The sequence below is a fragment of the Helianthus annuus genome, chromosome 2 (assembly GCF_002127325.2).
Source record: "Helianthus annuus cultivar XRQ/B chromosome 2, HanXRQr2.0-SUNRISE, whole genome shotgun sequence".
NCBI classification, from domain to species: domain Eukaryota; kingdom Viridiplantae; phylum Streptophyta; class Magnoliopsida; order Asterales; family Asteraceae; genus Helianthus; species Helianthus annuus.
In genome coordinates this window covers 34,567,750-34,590,351 of record NC_035434.2, presented here as the reverse complement: position 1 = coordinate 34,590,351, position 22,602 = coordinate 34,567,750, and positions in this window count along the sequence as shown.

The window sequence follows — 22,602 nt, the reverse complement described above, 5'->3', positions numbered from 1 at the left end:
AATAGGTTTGAAGGTTGGGTGAAAGCTTTTGCACCGGAGAGTTGGTTAAAGTTAGTGACTGAATACAAAGCACCAGAGAAAACAGATGGAGGGGCTATCGAAGAGAAAGATTTTACAGAATTAGATGTGAAGCATGTTGTGGCTGAATACAGAATGATAACATTGATCAAACAATCAGTTAGAGAAGATATTATTTCATTGCTTGAAAATGAAAAAACGTCAAAGAAATTATGGGAAGCTTTGGAGAGAAAATGCATTGGGAGTAATGAGATTGTTAAAAACAAGAAAAAGTTGTTGCGTAGAGAGTTTGATTTGTTTAGCTGCATGAAAAATGAATCGGTTTGTAGTATGCTTGAACGGTTTGGACATTTGAAGATGGAGTTGACAAGGCATGGAATTAGTTATGATGAAGATCTGATGGTAGATAAGTTGTTTGATTCGTTACCAAATGATCAGGAATGGCAATATTTCGCGCTTATGCTGAAGAACACAATTAAGCCAGAGGAGCTAAAGATTGACGTGCTGATTGAAAGGCTTGAAAGCCATGAGTTAGAATTGAAGAGATCGAAAGTCAACAATCCATCATATCAGCAGAATGTGGAACTTTACTACAGAAGTCATATACCACAAGCTGGGTCTCCAAAAACAGCTTTTTCTGCAGAAAGCCCGAATTCAGTGAACAAAGAGAGTCTTCACAGTGGTTATCACATTGGTTCTACATCTTCTACAAATCAATCTAATGCGAATTTTTCGTGCAATATCGCGATAGATTTGAAGAATGGACAAAATTTTAATGAGGAGACGGCTAAGCAACAGATGGTCTTTTTGGCGTCAGTATTGGAATCATATGAAGGTTTTGTTGCAGGTAAGATTGGAAATACCAACTTGACTAAAGAGGAGTATGATCAAATAGATCCTGAAGAAATGGAGCTGATGGATATCAGATGGGCTATGGCAAGTGCTGTTAGACGTGCACAACGTTTTATGGAGATCACGGGGAGAAAGTCGATTGGAGGGCCATCTACCAAATTGGGTTTTGATAAATCCAAGGTGACATGCTTTAAATGCAAACAAAAAGGTCACTTCAAACGCGAGTGCCGTAATTCATATGTTGTTGATGACTCTGAGAATCCTTTCACTGAAGATTATTATAAACGAGCAATTTACCATCAGAACAAGTCTGAGCCACCAAGATTAAAGCATCAGGAAGAGAAATCAAGAGCTCTTGCGGTTATTTATGATGATGAAGGATATGACTGGAGCAAAGAAGTTCTTCCGGAAAAAGATGTTGTTGGGTATGCATTTGTTGCAAATGATGAGCATGATAAATGGTGGAGAAGAGACAGAGCAAGATGGGAGATTGGCAAGTTGTATGCTCCGTTTCAAGAAGCACAGAGAGCTGAGAGGTGGAGTGAAGAGTTGGAATGTTATTTGGATCCGTATGGTAATCCGGTGGTTGATCCAGCGAAAGTTGATTTTGATGCGGTAACTAATGCGTTTCCAAGTGAAGGCGTTTACAACACAAAAAGGCTCTCTGACAAAAATTATTTGGTGGAATTCATGAAAGAATTGAAAGAGATTTTTGAGAGCCTACCGAAGGTGGTAGAGATGAAGAGGAGAAAAGAAGAAGATTTGAAGAAAATGATTGAAGAAGTCAAGGCTGTGGTAAAGATTGATGCTGAAGAGAAGATTGAGAAGATACAGAAGACTGAGGCAGCCGATGTGTCGTCGATCACTGAGGTAAGAAAATTTTCTGACTCATTAAATGATGAAGTGATTGTGGATAAAGAAAACAAGTGCAGGAATTGCATTGAACAATGCAAAAACTGTACTGAAAAAGAAGATAGAATAAAAACAAAAGATGCTGAAATGCATAAACTTGAAAATGCTTTAAAAGAAAAATGTAAAGAAAGAATTGAATCGGAACAAAATTTGAAATCAAGAGTCGAGAAATTAACACAAAAATGTGAAAATCTTGAAAAAGAAAATATGGTTTTGAAAGAAAAATGTTCTACAAAATGTGTTGATTGCATTGAAAAAGAATCTAGATTTCTAGAATTACAAAAGCAATATGATTCTTTAAAACGATCAAGTCAGAGAGTACAAGAAGCTTATGATACTTTGAAGAGCCAAGTCAAGAGTTTTGATCAACGTTTGTCTGAAACTTTAGTTACTAAAGATTTGTATGAACGCCAGTTTAAAGAAAAGCAAATTGAATTGAACAAGCGTATTGATGAAATTGCTAATCTTAAACAAGTCTTGGCTGAAAAAGAAAAGATCGTTACAAAACTTCAAAGTTATCATGACTCTTCGTACATTCTCGAACGTATTTTCAATATCACACCTGATAACAAAGATACTAATCATTGTAAAAAGGGTATTGGTTCAGAATATCATCAGGTACCACCACCATTGAGAGACAATTATACTTTTTATGATGAGGAAAAGGTGGCAAAGGGTTTGAACATAGCTGACCAATTACCTGACAGTATCGATGTGACTTACACCAAATCTGATGATGCTGATGATTCAGAGGTGGTATGTAAGGTGGTTGATAGTGTTTTGAAAGATGAGTCTACAAAAGGTAAGTCTGAATCACAGGATGAAGATGAAGGAAATCTTTATGATGGATATCTGAAAGATACAAAATCCGAGAAGAGTTTGAATGATGATTCAAAAGGATTGGTTTATACCATGATTGGATCAGACAAACTATTCTTAGATGTTGTTTTCCCGATTCAGAATGTGATTTCAGAGAAAATTGACAAAGTTTTCAAGATGGTTGAAATTGAGAAGTCTGAAATGTCGAAGTTTGCTGGTAAAGGTTTCAAAGGGTCCTATAACAAACCTGGTTCTAAGAAGAAAACAATGAAATCTGGTTTGGGGTATAAGAAGAAACATAATCGACACAGAACTGAAAGGTCTAATTTTCAGACAAAAATGACTTTTGTTCAAGGAAAAAGTTTCACCGAAGAAGAAAAATTCAAAATTGGAAAACAATCTAATGCAGAGTTTGAGGATTTGAAAAAGAAACAACAACAGGCAAAAGATGTGTCAAAGAAAGTATGTTTTAAATGTGATCAAATTGGACATGTTGCACGAAAATGTCCAAATTCAAAGTCTGTTGATGGTGAACCACAAAAATCTGAGAGTGTGAAACCGAGGTCAACCAGATTTGATTCGAGACAAACTTGGAGGTTTACAACAAACAAGTTTGCTTCAAATCAAAATTGGAAATCAAACCCGAACAGGTTTAATTCTAGACAGACCTGGAATTCTCACACATCCAGAATGAGAACATCCTGGAGTCGGAAAACATCGGTTGGTGTGACAAAACCTCAAAAGATTTGGAAACCTAAAAATGTTGTTCAAACTCAAAAGGTTCAGAAAGAAACAAATTTTTACAAAAGAGGTACTCCGAAAGGTCAAGTGTGGTCTGTTAAGAAAAGTGTTGAGTTGATAAAAGATGAGAAACAGAAACAAATTTGGAAACCAAAAACAACTTTTGAGGATTCAGATGTGGTTGCTTATGATGCAAATGTTCCACCGCTTAAGGCTGAAAACTTTAAAATTCAGGTTGCTAGAATCAAGGTTACACCTAAGGCTCCTGAGGCCTGGGTGGACACCATGTTTGATTAAGTGGTTAGAATTACCGGAGCTTCCTTTATCGCGAAGCATGAATCGGCATCTATCTTTATTGTCTGAAATTTTTATGACAAATTGTTTGTGTATTTGATAAAGTTTGAATGTGCAGGTACTAGATGCAGATGAAGATTGTGAGAGTGTTACACAGGAAGAGGTTGAAGATCCCTGGTTTTGGTCAGACAGGGTGTTTGTTTGTTGTTTTGTATGAGTTTGTGTTGTGTTTGATGATTGTTGTATGTTTGTTGGTTGTGTGTTTGTTTGGTTTGATGTTTGTGATGTTTGATGTTAGTTTACATTGTATAAGTGGTGATGGACTATGCCGAAACCCTCACGGCGGAACAAACATGATTACTCACAAGTTGAAGAACGGTTTTCTAACAGTCAAAATCAATGGGTTGTAAATCATGGGGGTACGTTATATTTTCTGCGAAACAGAGCATGAGATGCAGAAAATGGATGGCGAGACAAAGCTATCAGTATCGGTTTGTCAAATTTCTTTAATGATTTTGTATTTTAGGGGGAGAAATTTTGTTAGAAAATACAAAAACATTAGAAAATTTGAAAAAGCCAAAAACATGATAAAATAAAAAATTTGAGTTTTGCGTAAAAAGAGGAAATGATAGTACATCAGTAGACAGTTGCAGTATGCTAAAGAAATGTAATGATTAAATAGCATTAAACAGTCTCACTGATGATATGTCGATAGGTTTTTATACATTTAGTAAGCTTTTTCGGGATATAAACCTAAATTCAAACTTACTTATTTCGTGGGAAACACTACTTGGATATATAGGTAACCCCTGAATTCTCGTTTGAAAGGTCTCGTATTCTGATATACTAGGTGTTTATACTCTATGATGTCTGGGGTATTATTCCGGGACTTCTGCTGAACGGTGGTTCTGACCTAGTCCCTGGCTAATACTTTCACCAAAATGCTTGAAATATAGCATAAAGCCCTCAGCTGATTAGACAATAAAATTGATAATCAGTTGTTGTAGCTAAAAGATTCTCTAAAGGGAACACACTGCAAAGTCGAAGCTGATATCTCTCTGCTGAACGGAAGTTCTGACCTGAGATCCCTCAGTTCTCGCATACCCTAATTTATGTACAGACATCATTGTAGTATTCTTACCTGTAAGACTGAATATTGGGATTCTGGATACGGGAGTATATTCAAGAGGTGGGACACATGAATGAGTTTAAGTCTTAAAACATCTAAATCGTATCCTGAATCAGTTGAAATCTGTATGAAAATTTAAATGGATCAGTATATCGACAATCTAAGTGAATTGTTTAATTCTGAGTATGATTTAAAGCTTAACGGTACTTGTGACTTGTCATAAATTGATATGATCCTCTGATGCATACTCAAACAAAAATATTGTTTGTAAATATGTTTGTATATATTTCTTTACAGCTTTATATTTTCAGAAAACACAAAAAGATTTTGATTTCTGAGTTATTTTCGATAAACCGATGTCTGAGTTGCTGAGTTTCAAAATCTTAGTATGCTGATTGTGTTTCTGAAAACAAAACGAGTTCATTAATTTGAAACTTGAAATTTCTTGGAAAAACTTTAAAAACAGGTTGTGATATCTTCAAGGTCATTAAATTGAACTTGAATGATAATTTGTGAGGGAATTGGATTCTTTATATTGCCATATCTGTTAAGTTTGTTGACAGGGGGAGTGTATTAGAGAACATGTTTAATGATTTTGAAAATATTGTTACTTATGAATGTTTGAGAATTACAGGAAAGATTCAGATTACGATCCCGAAGAGCTGAGTTTAAGGGGGAGTCTGAAGATAAGTTGTAAGTGAGGAAGAGCTTGTAACTGAAAAGCAAGGTGATGATCTCTAAAAGCACAGAAGCTTGACGAGAGGGGGAGCCTTCTGATGATGAAGTTGTAAAGGTGATCAAAGTGAAAGATTAAAGGATTCTTATATGGTTGCAATCTAAACAAGTTGGCAAAGATGATCAAGACTGAAGAGGTGGCATAACTGAGAATGTTCACTGAAGACTTCGTCAATATCCGAGGGGGAGTCTGTTGGTGCATTACGTCTATTGACTTCGTCTTGTATCATGTAATAGGATAGGTTAGGTTAGAATAACCAGGGCACGAGGTTCGAGAAACGAGAAGTGGTTAAATAGCATGTTGGACCGCTTATATGGACAGTGTCCATAAAAGCGATCCACACCAACTCACCTGGACCGCTTTTGTGGCATGTTCGTATAAGCGGTTCCAGAACTCTATAAATAGGTGACTGGTTGATTCATTTGTAACGGCTCGGAACTTGTAACGAAGTGCTGCCGAATTGCTTCCAGGTTGTAAACATTGCTAAAATCAATAGAAGTGAAGCATTATATTTAGTTTGAGCGTCTAATTCACTGATTCCGCCTTTGAATTGGAAAACGACTCTTCTGATCGACTCATTCAGGGTCAACGACGATCCAAGAGTACTATTGCGCCTGACGAGGCCTAGTTTAGCAATAGCAATCGCAGCTCGAGGACTTAGCTGGTAGTATCAGTTTTGTGAGTATATATGTCGTGTATGACGTTTATGTATGTGGAAATTCGCAGCTTTTATCTATTACACGATTACATATCAAGCCTATATACTCGCCAATACTTTTGTATTGATATTATTTTAACGTATGTTGCAGATTTAGTCGCATTCTTCATCAAATCAAGCTAGGAAGTTTAGAAACACACCTAAAATCTAGGTTGTCGGATTTGAATTGTTTGAAGAGAACATGAAATTTGTGACAGCTTATGTGATTGTAATTGTTTATTAGTATGGGATAATGAACGCATTAAATACTGTCGCAATATAGTTGTTATGGATTCTCTTGAGCAATCTGATTCGCCTAGTGCCGCGCCCCGATGATTCCGCCATCGGTTGGGGGGTGACAGATTGGTATCAGAGCCATAACTATAGGGAATTAGGCAAGACTCGACCTAGTCCGGGTTGACGTCTTAGAAATTGACCTAGTCTATAGTCTAAGTACCAACGGGCCAACTCGTACGAACCCAGTAGGGTTTGTATTGGGCCTACTCGATACTCTCAATCGAAGTTGCTAAAAACTACAACTTTGTGTGGACACCGCATACTACAGCTTCACACGAAGAAGCCTTTCCTAAGGCTGAAAGACTCTTTAGCCTTTCCTAAGGCTGACACCATACACATGTTTTCGAAAATACTCGCATATCACGACTGAGTGATCCAGTCGAGACCAGGTGTGAAAACCAAGAACTCTCGATAGGATTGTTCACTCAGCGTATTTTTCTAGCACGAGTACCCTTCGTTGAGTTAGGAGTGACATCCACATCTCGATGAAAGCCTCCATTTCGAAAATTCTAGTGGAACTCTCGCATGTATTCGATGAGCACAACCACAATTGGGAACAAAGTTGTTAAGTCAGGGGTGAAACCCGTACCTTAATAAGCCGTTCTGCTCTCTAAAATGGTTTCGAAAAGCTCTCACCAAGGACTCGACTATAACGATAACTCGAGCCACGCAATGACTAGGAAGACGAATGCCATGAGCTGCATCCCAGTGGAAGCATAAGTCTTCTAGGTCAACGTGCGTGCACGAACTTGTTGGGTATAGATGGGTTACCTTGGGTAGTCGACGCCTAAACACCTGAGGCACTCCGATTATTTTACCAAGCCTACGACTCGCTGGTTTTACGCTTTGATGAACTTAGTTACGCTTTATGTGTTTACTTTACGATTTATCAATTATCACTCCCTGTCTTACAAAATGCACAACTCGCACAACCATCGCAATAAAAAACGAAAACCGAATGTTCGCAACAAAACTAATGTCTAATTTCTCGTTTACGCTCTCGCTCTCCCCCCTCTCACCGCGTCCTGGCGCAATCTACATCGATATGTGTGTATAAGCATAAACTACAACTATATAAATCTAAATACAAGCAAATCAATTGTGTGAGAACCTAGGAACTTCGTGTCTCCTATGTGGCTCCTATGCAAAATCTAATATATATTACACGCTACAAGTTTTGATCGCGCTCAATCGCATCGCAAACTCAAAAAAAAAAATCATTATGATCGAATCTCACTCCAAATATATCTCTGTCTAGATGCCTTCCAACGACTCTACCTCGAAACGAACAGCTAGGAGGAGAGCCAAACGAAGCGCCGAGAAGAGGATTGCCTCGCTTGTGACCAAGGAAGTGGTCAAGGTCATTCCTCAAATTGTCGCTCAAGTGCACTCTCTCAGCAACCCGAGAACCCCGGAAGACTCTAGGACGGAAGCGCCACAATCTGCTTTCCTCTACAAACACTTCAAAGCCTGTGACCCGATGGAATTCACTGGTGAAGGAGGTGTGACCCAACTACTCCAGTGGTTCGATTCTATCGATGTTACACTTCGTCAAAGTGGGTGTCCCGATAGTTTTCGTACTACTTGCGCGACCGGAGTATTTCAATCACGAGCACTTGACTGGTGGACTGCTGAACGCAACAAACGTGGGATCTCCGCAGGTTACGCTCTCTCTTAGGATGAGCTGAAAGAGCTCATGAGGGAAGAGTACTGCCCTCCCCGCGAAGTCCAGAAGCTAGAAGACGAATTCTGGAAAATCAAGCAAATTGAAGGTGATAATGCGGGCTACACCGCAAGGTTCAAACAGCTTAACGTAATCTACCCAAGTCAAGTCAACACTCCAGAAAAAGCCATCCCAAAGTACATTCGTGGCTTGCCTGAGTGTGTGGGCGATTTTGTCAAAGCTGCAAGACCTGCTACCATAGAAGAAACCTACCGTTTGGCCGCAGAAATCAACGACAAACGAATCTTGGACGGATTCTTCTCCAAGAATCCTGTCAAACAAGCTCATCAAGCAATCATCATCAACTCTTCTGACGATTCTTCCAGCAAATCTACCAACGATTCCCCTGAAGACTCCTTTGACGATGTCACCAGCGAATCATCAGACGAATCCGACAACGACACCTCATCTCAGGATCACAACAACCGCAAGCGAAAGGAACCCAGCGTGGATGAAATTCCAAATCCCACTCCGTTACGATTTACCCCCGTCCTGGTGAAGCGCGCCTACACCGGAAGCCATCTCCAGTGCCTCATGTTTACGTATCATCACCCATCAGGGACTAACTGTCGTTATTGCGACAATTGCAACTGGTATGGTCACTTTACCCATAATTGCCGCACAGGACCGCAACCTTGAGGAATATCAACATCAACAACAACCGCAGTCTCCGCAGAAGTCCTCCACAGCAACGTTATTCTACTTTTAATGTTGTTGTAATAATTCGACTTTTCGCCGTCACTTTCTTTTTATGTGTGGAAACTTATTTTATCTATCGACGCATGTGGATTCTATTTCTCTCTTATACTCGCGCACAATCTATATGCTAGCACTATGTACTATATAATGTATTTTACCCCTAGTATGCGTTCTTGAGATAAGGTACGATAAATGTGCAAGAATCAAACTAATCACGGGTGCACACGAGACTATTTTAGTTAGTGCACGGAGATCGTAGTGAGTTTCAATGATGCCTTAACGTTCAGGGCATGGTTAGGCGTGGTGGATATGCCGTTGGTACTTCCTAAATATAAGTGTCTTGACCATGTCTGACGAAGTGTGACACCTATTCACGGAACAGAGGCGTATGGTTGAAACATGATGGTGTTTCGCTGTGCCAATCGAAGTTTTGTGAAGAAAGTGCCATGTGGAGTTGGAACGTAGACCTATTATGCTATTGTGATTATTTTCGACACACTAAACTATGCATCGCAAGGCGTAACAATCTTAATCGCAAACCAAAGCGTGTAATCGCTAGACTTTTCGTAAGTCAACACGCTCGCAATCGCATTATCGATAGAGTCCATCTCGCAACTCGCAATCGTATATTATGTATCTCGCGTTATCGCTTATTGTGTGTTCTCAATCTCAAATTATTACGTGGCCCAAAATCGCAATCGCATATTGTGCGTATCTCGCAATCTCTACCGCTGGTCATCGCCTGTGTGTAAATCGCTATCGCTTTCAGTGAATCGCTTTTGTGTGTGTGTCACTTGTTATGCATCGCTTATTATGCGTGTATCGCTCTATCGCTTACCGCTACCGTGTAACACTTGCTGGGAATCGCGTATCGTGAGCCGCTTGACGAGTATCGCACGCCACTCGTCGCTTTTCACCTTAACGCTTCTCGTAACCATCTCATCGCTTCGATATTTTCATCGCTTATCGCCATCGCTACTGGTGTTATCTGGGTTATGTTAGCACCCATGACCTCGCCTCACGAGACAAAACTAATAGGGCTAAGACATGTTAGTGTTTTAGCCGTATTAGCAGACTTTCGTGGAAAAAGGCCATGTGGTCTAATGATTAGTTTAAAATTTTGGTGTTATTAAATCAAAACAAATCGCATATCTCCCATCGCTTGCAATGCATCAACTGTCGCTTATCACTCGACGGTTGTTGCTATCACTTGACGCTATGATGTAGTGAGTAGTACGATAATGAAGATCACACGTTGATTCTACGAGTACCCGTGTAGTTCTTCCCCAACTCCCAAATTGCAACCCAAAGGGCACAGAATTTGAAGTGAAAAATCAGTTTTTTCAAAATTCAAGTCTGATCTTTCATTTCACTAGGGCAACATATAAATAGGAACATAAATTCGAAATGGGCCTAAAAAAGACAACGGGCCAAACACAAGCCCAAAAACAAAATGCCCAAAATACTTGAAAAAAACATAAAAATGGAAAAAAACTAATAGAAATAAGCGTTTTTCGGCCTGGACGATGACCCAAACCGCCGTAGGCGTTTGCAGCAAGATAGAGCTCGTTCTCCCGTTCGTTTCGCCTGGTCACACGCCCAAAACGGACCCCTGGTAGCCCAAGTTAGAGCCATTTTAGTGAAGCCCCTTTTGTTACGCGATCTTGGGCCTCCAAATACAAGATGGCCCGCTCTTCCACACTTGGGCCCGCATCACGCTATCACTCATCGCTTTTCGCTCTTCGCTTGTCGCTTAATCGCATTTCACTTATCGTCGCCGCTTTCGATTAGTGTGTTATGTTGTGTTATCAATCGATTATTGCCTCGCTTGTATCGCTGAACAGAGTTTGAAAACGACTTCATCACTCAGTTCGCCTTTCGAGATTTGATCCAACCCTTTCTCGCTTGGACCGAGTCATCGCAAATCTGTCTGTACTATGTCGACACGTATGACACTGCTTCACGAGACAGAAACCATATGGTTAAAGCATGGTGGATACGCCGCTGGTACTTCCTATATATAAGTATTTTAACCATATTGTCGAATTTTCGTGGAAAAGTGCCATGCGGGGCCGGCCTTAAAATTTAAAATTTTGGTATTATTAAAAGGCCTTTTTTACAACAAATGTTAAACTGATCTTTCTTACAAAACTTTTCTAGCATTTGATCAAAACCTTTGTACAAAGCGAGATTTTCTTGTGACACTGGTGTGACAATCGACTCAAGTTACTGCCACGTGACGAGAAAATTTCGTAGAACGAGTTTTAATCACTTTAAAACCTTTTAGTAACCTAACAAAACCCTTCTCATAGCGCTGGTGTGAACATCGCTACAGTTAACATCGCACCGTGAGAAGAATTTCATAAACAAATCCTCCAAGTTAATCAACTTTTTGAAAATTTAGAACACCTTGGAATCGCATTCTTGTGTGTGTTATCACCCTTAATCATACAAATCACTCTAATCCGTCGCTCTCGCTTAGTCTTCGCAAGGCCCTCGCACGTTAATTCACTATCGACCGCTCGCTTATTTTAACGCTCTCTCATTCGCATCAACTCTCGCGACCCTTCTTGTGGATTAATTTCGGGACGAAATTTCCTAAAGCAGGGGAGACTGTAACAACCCGCACGTTCGTGCGTTGTTACTACTCGTTATACTCGTTACGCCTAGCACCAGAGATTCGGATCATAATGTGTCTATATCGCATATACCGCTGTATCGCAATATTTTCCGCTATATCGCAATATTTTCGCGTACTATCGCATATTTTATCGCTATCACATCACATTGCACTTGCTGACAACCACGAAGATGTTGAGTGAGGACCAATTCTACCCTCCTTGATAGCCGTGATGTGTCGCAGTGTAACTCACTACTCAAAACACACATTAACGTTCACGATGACATTGAGAGAGGACCTATTCTACCCTCCTCGATGACCGTGAAGCGTCGCAAAATAATCGCATATTCAAAACGAAACCCGATTATCGTATCGCAAACTTGGTAATATGGATAATAATGTATAGACCTATTATAGATATAAGTCTATAATAATAATAATGATAATAATAATAACTATGGTGTTGGTGGAAGTCAATCGAATCTAATCGCTCCGAATCGCTAGCGCAATGTGTTAGTACAATTGGTGTTTAATAATAATAATAAATACAAAGATACGAAAATATGTATCCAAGCTATCGCAACGCGCAACACACTGATCCAAATGCTGAAACACAACCCGCCGGAGATGTCCAACCGATCGGACAAGACGTGCCCAACCGATCGGACGGACATGCTAACCGATCGGACAGACATGCCAACCGATCGGACAGACATGTCGTCCGATCGGAAAGGCCATCCGATTCGGATCACTACCCTTTCTCCTCCTCTTTGCCTATAAATACCCCTCAGTCACATCAAGAACACTTGATGTGACTGCTACTGTTCGACCAGACGCTCCAACCCCTTCATCTCTCGATTTCTCGCGATTCTTGTAAGTTTTCAACTAAAATCTTGTACTTCTTTGACCTACACACACTCCTCCACCTTTCTATCTTTTGAATCTCAACTTTTAACCCTGAAATCAATGGATTTGAGGTGTTCTGGGATGATGTCATCATAAAGTTCTTATGAACTTCAAATGTTGGCCTCATTCCACCAAGAACAACTCAGATCCGAAGGATTTCCACAAGAATAAACAACATTTTCCCACAGATCTACACATAATCATGAATGAAAGGATTGAAAGATGGTTTTTCCAACTTTCTTTCAACTCTTTTACACTCAAAGCACTCAATACCGCTAGAATCGGAGCTTATACTGACCTTCTACTCATTCCTAGTGTCGTGTTGGTCCAAGATCTGATTTCTAACGAAGAGACGACCAATTTCGGGTTAAACATGGAAAAACCGACAAGAACGACCAGATCTGATGGAACGGGGTGGTTCCCGACGTTAGAACAAGTCGGACTTGATGGAATTTCAGTCGTTTAGCACGTCACAACAACGTCTCGACCAAAACCACCGAAAGACCATCAAAGTTTGTCGAATACAGCTGGACGGGCCAGCCGATCGGACAGGCAGCCGATCGGACAGGCCAGCCGATCGGACAGGACAGCCGATCGGACATGCCAGCCGATCGGGCAGGCCAACCGATTGGGCAGCCCATCCGATCGGATAGCAGCCCATCCGAACGGGCCGGCATTCGATCGGGTTATCATTCGTTTCTTGTTTATCTCGCTATCATTAAACGCGCTATCAAACGCTCACGCAATCAGTCGGTAATTAGGGTATTCTCAGACACTTTCCCGCCAATCCAACCAAGTTGTGATAGCCTACCAAATACGCATTCTGAGTATACTTGAACCCTTTTTGCTTTCTCACGTTTGGGTGTAACATACGTTGCTATCAAATCAAATTACATCAAATGCTTAAACTACTTATCACTTGCGAATGACTTACGTGCATAGTTATACGTGATGCTAGTTACATATGTGCTTGGACTTATACTCCCGACGTCCCACCATGACCCACCATGACTAGTATAGTACTATTGCGCCCGATGGGGCCTAGTTTAGCAATCGCAATCGCAATCGCAGCTCGAGGACTTAGCTGGTAGTATCAATTTTGTGAGTATATATGTCGTGTATTACATTTATGTATGTGGAAATTCGCAGCTTTTATCTATTACACTATTACATATCAAACCCGTATACTCGCCAATACTTTTGTATTGACATTATTTTAACGTATGTTGCAGATTTAGTCACGGTCTTCATCAAATCAAGCTAGGAAGTCTAGAAACACACCTAAAATCTAGGTTGTCGGATTTGAATTGTTTGAAGAGAACATGAAATTTGTGACAGCTTATGTGATTGTAATTGTTTATTAGTATGGGATAATGAACGCATTAAATACTGTCGCAATATAGTTGTTATGGATTCTCTTGAGCAATCTGATTCGCCTAGTGCCGCGCCCCGATAATTCTACCATCGGTTGGGGTGTGACAGGTGTGATCTAGAAATGCCTTATACAATTTGTGTCAACATGTTGCCCATTAATCAGTACCAAAACCAACTGAGATCAAGCCCTCGTCGGTGTGTGGCCCTATTTCAGTTTTGCTCGTTCATGATGACTCTTCGGCCCACATACCGTACGTGGCCCAATGCAATTACTCTAATATAAGTGTGTGGCCCAAGTATATCTATGTATTTATCTAAAGCCCTATGCGGCCCGTTAGGATGGGGCGGCCCACACCAAATGTGCCGCTACAAGCTTGCTCGGCCCAACAGCCATATTTGGCCCAACTACAATATGGAAGTCAAAATAGTGTGTGACAATCAGCGGGGTGTACGGCCACAGTTTAAGTGTGCGAGTATTATCAAGCGTCATCTACCCACTACGACATGAATTTCAATAGTGTACATATGTTACTGTGAAGTCGTGGTGTACGGCCGGGAATGTGCGGTTAATCCAATAATTCCTTTACATCATAATTCCCGTGATTAACCCCCACTCCACTAATTCTGTTCCCATGAGTTATTTAATTGAGCAGTTACGTATGTCAATTTCTCACAAAGGTCAAAGCATGTTCCTAACATAGCATAAGAACTCAAATCCTATAACAATAACACTCATCAATACTATCAACATTCAAACCAATCCCATCACCACATAACATTTAGTCATCAAGCTTATGTATCATTGATCATCATGTATATCATCTTTCTTATCACAATTTTCATTTACCAAATCATCATGCATAACGTCATTATTTGATCATTATAATTCAATTCCCATACCCTACCAACATATGTATGGATCTCTAACTTCTATACAGCCACCACATATCATATAACAATTTCAACCCCTAATCTAACGGTATACATCATGCATGTTTCGAGTTCGTGGCACTGACTTAACATCTATTCACCAGTCATCGGATATCAATCATACAAGTAGTAACATGATAATCACAACAGGGAATCTAGATCACGAGGATAGCGACTAACCGAGGAGAGATAAGCGTGTAAGGTGACTGTAACGAAGGAGGGCTGTGCCGTTCCAGTGGAGATTCCGAAGGAGAGGGAGGCTGCCTAGACGCTGTATCGAGGGAACGAAGAAGAGAAACTGGCGTCGGTTCGTATGAGAGCTAGGGTTTTGCCATAACATGCCTTGAGATAATAAAAATCGTTTCCCCCCACCTGATGTACGTGTTTTATGTTCGCAAAGTGTAAGCCGGGCCTGTTTGGGCTTCATTTTGGGCTCAAGGGGTCTGGGTCGAAGGCCACCGAGACATGAGATCATATATTACTTACGTTATATAAATACATTAAATCTTATATTATCAATTCATAATTAGCATAACCTACTTTTTAGTTATAACATGTAACGAGACATGAGACGTAAATATACGAGCTAGTGACCAAGAAATCAAGTAATGTCAATCTTGAAAGTCCGGGTTGTCACAAATGTACCAGAAAGAACCTTGCAGCTGAAGAGAATGAAAGAAGAGCTAATAACAGCTGATTATGGGTCAAGGAATCAAGTGATGAGGTGGTCAGAGGATAAAGTGTTGGCAACTTACAAAAAGTTGGAAGAATTGAGAAAAAGGGATCCCACTGCTCCTCAAAAGCCTGATTATCCTGAAGCAGGTTCTAGTAAGAAAACCAAAGTTGCCCATTAGGAGACCCACTGTTCCAACTGCTGCCATCTATTATCAAAGAAGGCATCAAAAGCAGATGGATGCAACAGTTTCAAAAGAAGACCAAGCTTCAGAAGAATATATCATGAAGATTGTACTTCAGACACTTATGGTAGAAAATCAAGGCTCAACACAATCCCAAGATCCTGCCAAAGTTGTCATCACCAGGCCTCAATCTCCAAACTCATCAACAATAAAAACTCTCCCAAGAAACCCATTAGATTCAAAAATACTAAAGTGGAAATCTGATAAACAGACCCACATATTGACTTTGCTCAAATCCAATGGTGAGGTGAAGCACATATCAAGGGAATAAGCACTTGGCCTGGGTGTTGAAGATCGGCAAGATCTACTTGAGCTTCCACTGTGCAGGGATGAGGATGATACATGTTCCATGGACTTTGAATTACAATTCAAAGGACAAGTTAGGGAATATTTGATGAGACAATAAAAATCCAAGAATAATGAAGAGTTTTGGCATCATCTGTTCCAGGGGGAGATTGTTGGGATTGAACCCTACCAAAAGAACAGTTGATAGAGACAAAACTGGATCAGATCAGTGGATTCAGAATAAGCAGATGTTTGCATCAGTCTTTCCCCTTGGAAGTGGCCCTAACATCTGATGACCTCCGTGCACTGTTCGTCTACAACAACTGCTGATCTTCAACAACTGCTAAAGACTATTAAAGACTATTAAAGACTATTGAAGGTTAAGCATTGATGCTCAATCTACTATTATGGTTCAAGTACTGCTGAAGACACAAGCACTGCTGGGAGTATAACAGTGGAATGAGAAGCAGTAGTGTCACACTCCCAAAATCCACCTGCGGAGTATCACCGCTTGGGAGCGTGACTGACCAGGATCAAGCCACCAATCATATAGGACTTTTTTTTGTATAAAGTAAAAGTAATTGCAATTTAACCAAACCAATCCATATGAAAGGTGTTCCAAAACATAAATATGTTATCACTGTTTAGCGGAAGCGTAAAAGTAAAACCCAACATAATAAAGTATGAAATGTCATAAAGTGTTTAACGAAGCATTAACGATCCGTGCCCACAACGATCAGCTCCTCCCTGTGCAAGCTCCATGTACCTAACGACCTGCAAGGCATGTAACAGAGGATCAACAACTAGTTGAGCGAGTTCACAGTAAGTAAATGCGTAATAGTGAGTTTGTTTGTAACATGTGGCTTTACTGGGCCGATAGTACGTTCTATTGGTGGGGGCTTCCCATGTAGTATATCCACTAGACTATTCGTAACCATAAGTGTTCTTCACAACCGAGAACAGTAGTACGTACAAGCTTTACGTAGGTTTTACGTAAGTGTGCTTCTGTACCCGAGGACAGTGGTACGTGTGGGGTTTACGTAGGTTTTACGTAAGTGTCCTTCCTGACTCCGGAATACAGTAGCATGTTATTGTTTACGTAGGTTTTACGTAAGTGTCCTTCCTGACTCCGGAAGACAGTAGCATATTCCTGTTTACGTAGGTTTTACGTAAGTGTCCTTCTTAACCCGAGGACCATGGTAGATAGTCTAGTAACCGTATGTGTACGCGTAATGGTTCAATTCCATCATTCAACCCATTCCCTATTCCCCGGGAATCCCATGCCTTAGTAAGAGTGTGAACTCACCTTGGTTTGCTCGGTATGCTATGTTATGTGCTTGCAATTAATCAATTAAGTCCTATAGTAAGCACGTGTACTTAATCAGTTCAAGTTCGTAAAGTTTCACATGCAATTAATACCACATAGTGCTTGATAGCTAATATCATGTATCAATCACGTATCACGTAACAGTTAACCCATTCATACAATTCACGCTTCACATCAGTACCTTTCACAGTTTGTACTAGTCATGGTTAATCATTAACATACTTGACAGAGTTAACGGGTTTAACAAAGTTTACAACTTAACGGAATCAACATGCATTCTGGAATATAACTAACAGTGTTAATTATCTAATAGAGTTCACAAACAATTAGGTTATTAGCTTACCAACTTAACCGGAGTTCACTTGTTTAACAGAGTTACATACGTGAAGTTAACTGAGTTAACAAACTTAACTTAGTTAATAGTTAATCATAGTTGCATACTTAACAGATTTCATATACAAGTTAAGGACTATTAGCAGAAAACACTTTCGGACCAAAAACACTTGGGCCGATCACATTAAACAATGATGAGCAATCTTAAAAGTCGGATAACATGTTTCATGCATAAAGCTCGGTCATGATTCCCCTCCAAAACTCGGACAAGAGCTTCACAGCCCAATACTCGGACAAGGCCTTTAAGCCTAAAACTCGGACCATTAAGCCTATAAACAAAAAGGTCGGATCTTTTCTGTGATATCAAAACTCGGACAAGATGATACCCCCCACAAACTCGGACTGCCTGATTCCCTACAAAACTCGGACTGGGGGGGGGGGGTAACCCCTTTAAAATTCGGACAGGGGGATGGGGCTTCACAAAGCTCGGACCCCCCTTCAAGTGCTTAAACATCGGACCAGGGGGTATGGGGTTAAAACTCAGACCATAACACCCCTAAGAAACTCGGACACAAGGTAGGGGGAAAAACTCGGACCCCTTGATGATCATTGTTAAAGTTCGGACCACATTGCATCAAATAATTCGGACAGTTAATCAAGTTTAATATTCGGACACAACTTTACATCCTTAAAAACCCAGACAATTATAAATCAAAGGTCGGACTAACAACATTCACAAAACTCAGACAAATAATCAAACATACGAATGTTCCACCTCATTGAGATTGTATCAGTTACGTTTTAGTTTTCATACGATCGTGAAACCCTATCTTCACATATATTCACTGTGCAGTAATCTTAATCAAACTCAACGATTTTAGCACATCATGTATCTAATCATCAGGCAATCTATTATACAACTAGTCAATCATCATAATTACAATAATCAGAATCAAATCAATAATCAAAAAACCATCATATGAAAGCTAGGGTTTACAAGTATTACAAGAATCAAGAATTGATACAATCAAACAATCAATAAACGATTACCTTGAATTGATTCTAGTTAGATTGCAAGATTAAGATTGATGCAGGAGACTTGTGCTTGTGATGGAAATGATGATTGCCAGAGAAGATCAGAGGATTGCCAGTACGTGTTTTGTTTTGTGTAATGATTAGCGAAAATGGATTAGGGTTAAGTATCACTAGGATTTCACTAATTACTCTCTACACCCTTAATTATAATATTTCTCAATAGTACACCATCTCAAACAATTTCACAGTTTCACCACCAAGTTCATGCATTTGACAAATCTTTCACAATTAACACATAACCATGAACAATCACAACACACTTTATTGTATCAAAACGTATACAGTTTCATAGTAAACTAATTGTGCAATTAAACAGCTAAACAACAATAAACGCGCAATAAATGCGTAAATGGAATCTTGGAAATTCGAGTTGTCACATTATCCCCAAGTTGAAAGAAATTTCGTCCCGAAATTTAGCATGCGGTTACTGAGGAAGCTAGGTAAGTTGTATCGTTTACTGATTTTCCTGGGGTGTCACATCATCCCCCCGTTGATTTGGAATTTCGTCCCGAAATTCTGCTGTAGTAGCTTCAGTCTCAGTAGTAGTTGCATTGGTTTCGAATAACTGGGGATACTTGAGTTTCATTTGATCTTCGCGTTCCCAGGTATACTCTGGGCCACGACGGGAGTTCCAACGAACTCGTACAAGAGGTATTCTAGTGTTCTTGAGGACCTTGACATCCCGGTCCGTGATTTCGACTGGTTCCTCGACGAACTGCAACCGCTCGTCGATAGTGAGTTCCTTAAAAGGAACTATGAGGGTCTCATCTGACAGGAACTTCTTCAGATTCGACACGTGAAATACGTTGTGAACTGCACCGAGTTCAGCTGGTAGGTTTAGTCTGTAGGGTACTTTGCCTATTCTTTCAGTGATTTCGAACGGTCCAACATACCGTGGATTGAGCTTGCCTCGTTTACCAAATCGAACCACACCCTTCCAGGGTGAGACTTTGAGTAGCACTCGATCCCCAACTTGGAACTCGAGCGGTTTTCTACGTTTATCAGCGTAGCTTTTCTGGCGATCACGAGCTGCCGCCATGCGTTGTCGTATCTGTGCCATTTGTTCAGTAGCGTCAACTACCATTTCTGGACCTGTAATCTAACTATCCCCCACCTCTGCCCCACAAAGGAGTTATCCCCAACTTGTGGGTAAATTAATATTTAGCATTTGCATCTGTCGGGTGCATGCCTGCACCCCGTGCATAGTCGTGGCCATTAATAACTTAAATGAGCCAAGGATATCCAGGACACGGTCGTTAACCCCCAAATGTTTATGTTATCAAACAATACAGATTAAAACGGGTTATGCGGATTTATTAAATCACAATCCGACATAATAATCCCATACCCGACCAAGCGGTATTAATATACCGTATCCCAAGCCCGTATAGGGAAAATAAGTTAAAAGTATTTACCTGATGTAGCAGTAAATTCCTAAGATTCTTGAAAGATACTTTTTACCGGAAGCTATAAATCTGTATAGAAGGTTTAATTATCTATTAGGATGCTAATGGGTCTTTACTTAAGTCGGAGACTTAGACCAACTAGCTAGAAAGAAACCTTACGGACCTAACCGGTAGATTAAACGGAGACCGTGATAGAATGTGATTTAGACCCGACAAGCTTGGATACTTGTATAATATGGGTAAACTAAATACATTCTGGAAAATGAGGTTTTAATAACTAGGTTAAGCCCGTTTCGGCTATTTTACGTAAACTAGTCACGTAAACCGATCCGAACGCGTAAATGCGTAACGGGTAACCGGACAAACTATACACAGGTCTTAATCATTATTATGCTCATAATATGTCAATATATCAGTAGTATATCAACATTTATGCCCAAAAAGCAATTTAAACCAAAATAAATCCCATAAGGGCATTTTGGCAATTTTGATGCTCATAAAAGAATTTATTTATAAAACTGAGTTCCAGGTCTGATTAGATTAATAAAAACATGTATTTTATTGAGTTATATCAGTAGGATACTTAATATATGGAAGATATACCTTTTATAACCAATTATGCACCGTAGGGGCATTTTGGTAATTTTACATAGGCTTTTAGGGGTTAAAAATAAGTTTCTGAGTTTAAAACATTAGCTTACTGTAATATTATGTAAATTAGTTTAAAACATCAGTAGGTTATGAGTTTTATATGATAAATATAGTTTTGACCCATACTAGGTGCTAAAAACGCTAAATATGCGATTTAAAGGGCTAATATGGTAAAGATAGAAAATCTGATATTTTGGTCAGTTTATAGGGTTCAAAATAATACATTTATCATTTAGGATTAGTAGCAAAAAGTTTGGTTTCAAAAAGTTATGTAAAACTCATTTTATGCATGAAAAGGGTAAAATTGGTAATTACCGAAACTAGACTATAATCCTATATTAAGTTCAGCTTAAAAATAAATAAAAATCTTTAAAAATCCCAAAATATTATTTAACATTAGTAGGTAAAAAGTTTGGTAATAAAAATCGGGTTTAGATGGGCCTTATGCTAATTACGCTTTCTAATTACTAAGAAGTCCCTTAATTACGCTATTGAGCATAACTCCAATTCTAGACCCCAAACTGATGTCAAATTTTCGGGACATGCCTAAATATCAGTAGCAGAGGTTTTAGTTCATTCACATTGCTAAAAATCTCGATTTTATGCAAAAAGGGCGTTTTAGGCATTAATGAGCATAATTACGATCAAGAGCATAAATGACAAACGATTAGGCACCATGCAATATAACTTCAGAGAGTTATACTACAATGTAGTATGGTCCTAATGGAAGCTTAAAACATGGAAGAAATAAGCTTGAATGGGTCAGAACTGGAAGTCATAGCAAAAGTCAAGCTTTTGCGACTTTCGGTTATAATCTGCCCTTAGATGATTAATTGTCGGATTAGGACTGATAAAACATGTTTATATAATCATTACCAAGTCATAAGAATGTTATAATATAATTTAGAACCTCTGGTTTATTAATAAGAATCATTTTTGTCATTTCTGTCCAGTTTGACTTTTTGTCAAACTACTTTGACCCGACAATTAACCAGTCAAACGAGATAATTAGGAGACACCCTTTTAGGGGTTAATCACCTATACTAATGTGGTTTCATAACCACTTTCAATTTGATCAGTGGTTAAGCCACATGTAAATAAAACGAAAGTCAAACTGATTAAGCACTAAGTTTGACTTTTAAGCAATTAAGCTAAATTAAATAACTAAACAAGTGATTAGAGGCTTACTAATGGTCCTAGCAATCTTTTCTACACTTGAAAGTCTTCTCCTTACTGCTGGAAGCTCCAGATTAAGTCCCACAATGAAATGTTGCAAGTGTGAGTCAAGAACACAAGAGGAGGTGCTCTTATATAGGGATTTCTATGGATCTTGATTGCTTCCAGGTGTTTTAGGAGGCCCTGGGATCACCCCAGGTGTCCTAGCTACTCAATTGAACCGACTTATAGCTCCCTAGGTCGTTATAAACGAAGTAAGGCGGTGTAACAGGCCAAACCCGCACCTGGCAAACCTTTGCTGTTAACTGAAGATCGTCGCGTAGCGCGACGACAAATGGTCCCATGGTTGCGCTACGCGACCACCCATGTTACTAGCCCAACAAGTTTTAAAAGCTGGCAATTTCAGTCCCTGCTCGTTTATAATCCTTTTTAACTCCATTTTTGTCAACCAAGGCCCTTGTAGTTAATTTCTTGGAGCCCAAGTAGGTATAAACAAACTTCGTTAGACTCGGGTTCGTTAAATTCCTTCGTAAATGCAAGTTTCATCAAGTTGACGCTTTTAGCCCAAAGTTTGGAAAACATGCTTAACGATCTCGGAATCACGTGAAATTTTTATCACACATTCTCGGGAGTATATTTGAATATTACGAAGCCTTGGTTTTGTT